Below are 6704 nucleotides of genomic sequence, written 5' to 3' on the forward strand. Positions count from 1 at the left end.
GCTCCAGTCCTTTGGCCACCTCATGCGAAGAGTTGACTCATTGGAAAAGACTCTGATGCTGGGAGGGATTGGGGGCAGGAGGAGAAGGGGATGACCAAGGATGAGATGGCTGGATGGCATCACGGACTCGATGGACGTGAGTCTGAGTGAACTCCAGGAGTTGGTGATGGACAAGGAGGCCTGGCGTGCTGCAATTCATGGGGTCGCAAATAGTCAGACACGACTGAGCGACTGAACTGAACTGAAGTTTAGAGCTAGTATGCACAACATTTTGTGAACTTTTTTGTATGTGGTGGTTTTTTTTTTTTTTTTTTTTGGTGAATGTGTGTTTCTGTTTCTTAGAGAAAGTGAAGTCGCTCAGTCGTGTCCGACTCTTTGAGACCCTCTGGACCTATGTAGCCTACAAGGCTTCTCTGTCCATGGGATTCTCTAGGCAAGAATACTGGAGTGGGTTACCATTTCCTTCTCCAGGGGATCTTCCCAACCCAGGGATCGAACCCAGGTCTCCTGCATCAGAAGCAGACGCTTTAACCTCTGAGCCACCAGGGAAGCCCTTTGATTATGTACATAGAAACAGAATTTCTAGGTAATAAGGCATATATGTATGCAAATTTTTAAGAAAATAAAGGAAATCTCTGAATTGATTGTACCTTTTGTGTTAGGATAGAAAAGAGCCCATTCAGTTCTAGAACCTAACCCTGAGAACTTGTGAATATGAGTAACTTTATATGGCAAATATAACTTTGTCAATGTGATTAGGTTAAATATACTGAGATGGAGTTTCTCAGTGTTATCATTTCTCAGGTTGTTATTTCTCAGTGTTATCTTAGTGGTTCAAACATAGTGATATAAAAGCTTGAAAATGGAAGAGGAAGGCAGAGAGTGGGTCAGAAATGTGGCATTGGAAATAGAGGCAGGAAAGATTAAAAGTATGAGAGGAACTTGATCTACTTTGCTGGATTTGAGATGAAGAGGTTCACAATGCAAAAACTACAAGCTGCTTCTAGAAGCTGAGAATAGCTCTCAGTTCACAGTCAGCAAGGAAATGGTGACCTCAGACATAAACCACAAGAAACTGAGTTCTTCCAACAACCTAAATAAGAAGTGAAATAGATTCTCACTTAGGTCCCCCTGAAAGTAACAGAGCCCTGCTAACCATATCAGACTTCTGACCTACAAATATGTGAGATAATAAATTTGTGTTATTTTAAGCCCAAAATGCATAGTAATTTGTTACAGGAAAAAAATAGAAAAATATTAGACCATTTTCAAAATCCCACCAGTAATATATAAGAAGTCCAGTTACTACAGATTTGATGCGACATTTGGTAGTGTTTATTTCTTTTAACTATTCTAGTGAATTTATACTGGCATCTCAGTTGACTTTAATTTGCATTTTCCTTATGTCTAATAATTTTGAAAATACTTTCATGTGCTTATTTGGCATTTGTCTTTTTTTAAAATATAAACTTATTTATATTAATTGGAGGCTAATTACTTTACAACATTGTATTGGTTTGCCATACATCAACATGAATCCGCCATGGGTATACACGTGTTCCCCATCCTGAACCCCCCTCCCACCTCCCTCCCCGTACCATCCTTCTGGGTCATCCCAGTGCACCAGCCCCGAGCATCCTGTATCCTTCATCGAACCTGGACTGGCAATTCGTTTCGCATATGACATTATACATGTTTCAGTGGCATTTGTCTTTTTTGTGAGATGTGCTCAAAAGTTTTGCTTGTCCTTATTGCATGACTCTTTTTTTTTTAATTGAGGTATAGTTCTGTAAGGGGTTCCCTGGTAGCTCAGGGGCAAAGAATCAGCCTGCCAACGCAAAAGACGCAGGTTGGATCTCTGGGTCAGCCTGGGAAATCCCATGGACAAGGGAGCCAGGTGGGCTAAAGTCCATGAGATCACAAAGAGTTAGACATTACTTAGCAACTAAACAACAGCAACAAAGTTTTGTAAATACTGTGGATACACGCTCTTTATCAGATATGCTTTCCAAAAGTGTTTCCCAGTCTGTGAGTTATCTTTCATTTCTACAACAGAATCTTTAGAAGAGTAGTGGCACTTTAAAACAAATCTGGATTTAAAGTAAGGCAAGCTTTATTTCCCTATCGCAATAGGGAAAACACTGGAAATCTGCAAAGAACTCAAAATCAAGAAGAAAAATGGCTTTTTCTTTACACAGTGAGGATAAGAAGTGAGGGAGGGGAAATGAGACAAGGGAGAGAAAATGATCAGCAGTACCTGATGGGGAATGTGTCTTTGCTGTGATCAGCCAATCCTTGGGATAAGCTCTTAATAATAAGGGGCTACATTCTCTCTCTCTCTCTTTTTTTTTGGAAGGAATGATGCTAAAACTGAAATGAACTGAACATTCTCTTTTTAGTATTTTCTCAGATTTGGGACAATCAGAGTTCAGGGAAACAAAAGGAAGAAAAAAGTCTAAGTGAAGTTTGGTTTTGAAAAGAAAAGCATAAAAACTGGCCATTTGTGAACACTCGACCAGGATAAGCTTCCATAAGGCTCTTATCATTATCTGTCAGAGGGCAGACAGAGTGAAAACCACAATCACAGAAAACTAAGCAAACTGATCAGATGGACACAGCCTTGTCTAACTCAATGTAACTATGAGCTGTGCCTTGTAGGGCCACCCAAGATGGATGGGACGTGGTGGAGAGGTCTGACAGAATGTGGTCTACTGGAGAAGGGAATGGCAAACCACTTCAGTATTCTTGCCTTGAGAACCCCGTGAACAGTATGGAAAGGCAAAAAGATATGACACTGAAAGATAAACTCCCAGGTTGGTAGGTGCCCAATATGCTACTGGAGATTAGTGGAGAAATAACTCCACAAAGAATGAAGAGATGGAGCCAGGGTAAAAACAACACCCGGTTGTGGATGTCCATGAATCAAGATAAACTGGAAGTGGTCAAAAAGGAGATGGCAGCCACATTTTTCACAGAACTAGAACAAATAATTTCAAGATTTGTATGGAAATACAAAAAACCTCGAATAGCCAAAGCAATCTTGAGAAAGAAGAATGGAACTGGAGGAATCAACTTGCCTGACTTCAGGCTCTACTACAAAGCCACAGTCATCAAAACAGTATGGTACTGGCACAAAGACAGACATATAGATCAATGGAACAAAATAGAAAGCCCAGAGATAAATCCACACACCTATGGACAGCTTATTTTTGACAAAGGAGGCAAGAATATACAATGGAGTAAAGACAATCTCTTTAACAAGTGGTTCTGGGAAAACTGGTCAACCACTTGGAAAAGAATGAAACTAGATCACTTTCTAACACCGCACACAAAAATAAACTCAAAATGGATTAAAGATCTAAATGTAAGACCAGAAACTATAAAACTCCTAGAGGAGAACATAGGCAAAACACTCTCAGACATAAATCACAGCAGGATCCTCTATGATCCACCTCCCAGAATTCTGGAAATAAAGCAAAAATAAACAAATGGGATCTAATTAAAATTAAAAGCTTCTGCACAACAAAGGAAAATATAAGCAAGGTGAAAAGACAGCCTTCTGAATGGGAGAAAATAATAGCAAATGAAGCAACTGACAAACAACTAATCTCAAAAATATACAAGCAACTTATGCAGCTCAACTCCAGAAAAAGAAACGACCCAATCAAAAAATGGGCCAAAGAACTAAATAGACATTTGTCCAAAGACATACGGATGGCTAACAAACACATGAAAAGATGCTCAACATCACTCATTATTAGAGAAATGCAAATCAAAACCACAATGAGGTACCACTTCACACCAGTCAGAATGGCTGCGATCCAAAAATCTGCAAGCAGTAAATGCTGGAGAGGATGTGGAGAAAAGGGAACCCTCCTACACTGTTGGTGGGAATGCAAACTAGTACAGCCACTATGGAGAACAGTGTGGAGATTCCTTAAAAAATTGCAAATAGAACTACCTTATGACCCAACAATCCCACTGCTGGGCATACACACCGAGGAAACCAGAATTGAAAGAGACGCATGTACCCCAATGTTCATCGCAGCACTGTTTATAATAGCCAGGACATGGAAACAACCTAGATGTCCATCAGCAGATGAATGGATAAGAAAGCTGTGGTACATATACACAATGGAGTATTACTCAGCCATTAAAAAGAATTCATTTGAATCAGTTCTGATGAGATGGATGAAACTGGAGCCGATTATACAGAGTGAAGTAAGCCAGAAAGAAAAACACCAATACAGTATACTAACACATATATATGGAATTTAGGAAGATGGCAATGACAACCCTGTAAGCAAGACAGGGAAAGAGACACAGATGTGTACAACGGACTTTTGGACTCAGAGGGAGAGGGAGAGGGTGGGATGATTTGGGAGAATGACATTCTAACATGTATACTATCATGTAAGAATTGAATCGCCAGTCTATGTCTGATGCAGGATGCAGCATGCTTGGGGCTGGTGCATGGGGATGACCCAGAGAGATGTTATGGGGAGGGAGGTGGGAGGGGGGTTCATGTTTGGGAATGCATGTAAGAATTAAAGATATTAAAATTAAAAAAAACAAACAAACAAAAAAAAAAGGAGATGGCAAGAGTGAACATCAACATTTTAGGAATCAGTGAACTAAAATGGACAGGAATGGGTGATTTTAATTCAGATGACCATTATATCTACTACTGTGGGCAAGAATCCCTTAGAAGAAATGGAGTAGCTCTCACAGTCAACAAAAGAGTACAAAATGCAATACTTGGGTGCAATCTCAAAAAAGACAGAATGATCTCTGTTCATTTCCAAGGCAAACTATTCAGTATCACAGTAATCCAAGTCTATGCACCAACCAGTAATGATGAAGAAGCTGAAGTTGAATGGTTCTATAAAGGACTACAAGATCTTCTAGAATTAACAGCCACAAAAGATGTCCTTTTCATTCTAAGGGACTAGAATTCAAAAGTAGGAAGTCAAGAGCTACCTGGAGTAACAGGCAAATTTGGCCTTAGAGTACAAAATGAAGCAGGGCAAAGGCTAACAGAATTTTGCCAAGAGAATGCACTGGTCATAGCAAACAGCCTCTTCCAACAAGACAAGAGACAACTCTACACGTGGACATCACCAGATGGTCAACACTGAAATCGGATTGATTATACTATTTGCAGCCAGAGGTGGAGCAGCTCTATACAGTCAGCAAAAACAAGACCAGGACTGTGGCTCAGATCATGAACCCCTTATTGTAAAATTCAAACTTAAATTGAAGAAAGTAGGGAAAACTACTAGACCATTCAGGTTGGACCTAAATCAAATCTCTTACAATTATATAGTGGAGTGACAAATAGATTCAAGGGATTAGATCTGAAAGAGTGCCTGAAGAGCTATGGATGGAGGTTCATGATATTGTACAGGAGGCAGAGATCAAGACCACCCCCAAGAAAAAGGAATGCAAAAAGGCAAAATGGTTGTCTGAGGAGGCCTTACAAAGAGTTGAGAAAAAAAGAGAAGCTAAAGGCAAAAGGAGAAAAGGAAAGATATACCCTTTTGAATGCCGAGTTCCAAAGAGCAGCAAGGAGATATAAGCAAGCCTTCCTCAGTGATCAATGCAAAGAAATAGAGGAAAACAATAGAATGGGAAAGACTAGAGATCTCTTCAAGAAAATTAGATATACTGAGGGAACATTTCATGCAAAGATTGTCACAATAAAGGACGGAAACAGTAAGGACCTAACAGAAGCAGAAGCTATTAAGAAGAGGTGGCAAGAATACACAGAAATCTATACATAAAAGGTCTTAGAGACTGAGATAACCATGATGGTGTGATCACTCACCTAGAGCCAGACATCCTAGAATGTGAAGTCAAGTGGCCTGTGGAAACATCACTACAAACAAAGCTAGTGGAGGTGATGGAATTCCAGTGGAGCTATTTCAAATTCTAAAAGATGATGCTGTGAAAGTGCTGCACTCAATATGCCAACAAATCTGGAAAACTCAGCAGTGGCCACAGGACTGGAAATGGTCAGTTTTCATTCCAATCGCAAAGAAGGGCAATGCCAAAGAATGCTCATACTACCACACAATTGCACTCATGTCGCACACTAGCAAAGTAATGCTCAAAATTCTCCAAGCCAGGCTTCAATAGTACATGAACTGTGAACTTCCAGGTGTTCAAGCTGGATTTCAAAAAGGCAGAGAAACCAGAGATCAAATTGCCAACATCCATTGGATTATACAAAAAGCAAGAGAATTCTAGAAAAACATCTATTTCTGCTTTATTGACTATGCCAAAGCCTTTGACTGTGTGGATCACAATAAACTGGGGGAAAATTCCAAAAGAGATGGAAATACCAGACTACCTGACCTGTCTCCTAAGAAATTTGTGTGCAGGTCAAGAAGCAACAGTTAGAATAGGACATGGAACAACAGACTGGTTCCAAAACAAGAAAGGAGTATGTCAAGGCTGTATACTGTCACCCTGCTTATTTACCTTATATGCAGAGTACATCATGAGAAATGCTGGACTGGATGAAGCACAAGCTGGAATCAAGATTGCTGGGAAAAATATCAGTAATCTCAAATATGCAGATGACACCACCCTGATGGCAGAAAGTGAAGAGGAAATAAAGAGCCTCTTGATGAAGGTGAAAGAGTGAAAAATCTGGTTTAAAACTCAACATTAAAAAAATGAAGATCATGATATCCAGTCCC

General features: G+C 39.9%; 1 non-coding gene across 1 annotated transcript; it reads right to left on the reverse strand.

Annotated features, from left to right (window-relative positions):
• Positions 1-477: 477 nt before the first annotated feature.
• Positions 478-549, reverse strand: TRNAQ-CUG (transfer RNA glutamine (anticodon CUG)). Its single transcript has one exon. It is a non-coding gene; the product is annotated as a tRNA-Gln (tRNA).
• Between the last annotated feature and the right edge of the window lie 6155 nt (positions 550-6704).

This window comes from Ovis aries, unplaced genomic scaffold, assembly GCF_016772045.2.
Source record: "Ovis aries strain OAR_USU_Benz2616 breed Rambouillet unplaced genomic scaffold, ARS-UI_Ramb_v3.0 scaffold_83, whole genome shotgun sequence".
In the NCBI taxonomy this organism is placed as follows: Eukaryota; Metazoa; Chordata; class Mammalia; order Artiodactyla; family Bovidae; genus Ovis; species Ovis aries.